This window comes from Sinocyclocheilus anshuiensis, unplaced genomic scaffold, assembly GCF_001515605.1.
Source record: "Sinocyclocheilus anshuiensis isolate Anshui unplaced genomic scaffold, SAMN03320099.WGS_v1.1 scaffold1359, whole genome shotgun sequence".
NCBI lineage: Eukaryota > Metazoa > Chordata > Actinopteri > Cypriniformes > Cyprinidae > Sinocyclocheilus > Sinocyclocheilus anshuiensis.
This window is the reverse complement of record NW_015536536.1, coordinates 44360-45272: the sequence shown is the minus strand read 5'-3', so window position 1 is coordinate 45272 and position 913 is coordinate 44360.

Genomic DNA, 913 nt, shown 5'->3' with positions numbered 1-913 from the left:
TATGTTTGTGTGTATGTGTGTTTTAGCGTAGTTTTGATGTATTCTAGAGTAGCCAATAAAATTCATGTTTTATTTATAAAGAATTTTTGGTTTGGTGTCATATGATTTCCAGGTCAAAACTTTTGCCAAGATCAACGTTACCTCTCTAAGAGCTTACAAATTATCAAAGAACGTATTTATCCGTGGCCAGGAGAATACATAGTCAATTTGTTAAAATATACTGAGGTCACGGCTCGCTGGACGACCCTTGATTTAAAGTGTAACATAACAAATTTGAAATCGGTTTAATCAGGTGAACTTCGTATTTTCAGATCCGAGTCCTATCAAAACCTGAATGAATTAATAATAATTAATTCCCTTACAAATTTAAGTAATCAAGTTATTACAAAACTTATATACACATGCAAACAAGAATAAATAAATCACACACACCTGAACTGAATGACAACCAAATGAGTGACCATGACAACAAACAAGGCAGGGAGAAAAAGGTCCAAGGTGGAAGAAGTGCAGGCGCAGGAGCCAGGGCAACAGGTCGAGGCAGATTGGAAACTGCCGAGGCTGGAGGAGGAGACTTGGCCTTGTCCAGCCCAGGAGATCATGGTTCTCAGCAGGCCAGAGGTTGAGCCACACCACTGAGAGGAGGCTGGGGTGGTACAGCAGGGCTGATGGGAGACGGTGATGACTGGGTGGTAGAAAAAGCTGTTGTTTGGGGCAGATACTGGAGTTCCATGCAAAAGTCAATACAAAACAAAACATAATTTCTATTGGGAGAGGTGGAGGGAGAGGGAGGATGGGCGGGATCAGAGGGTCTGATGAAGATAAATACAGGTGCATCTCAATAAATTAGAATGTCGTGGAAAAGTTCATTTATTTCAGTAATTCAACTCAAATTGTGAAACTCGTGTATTAA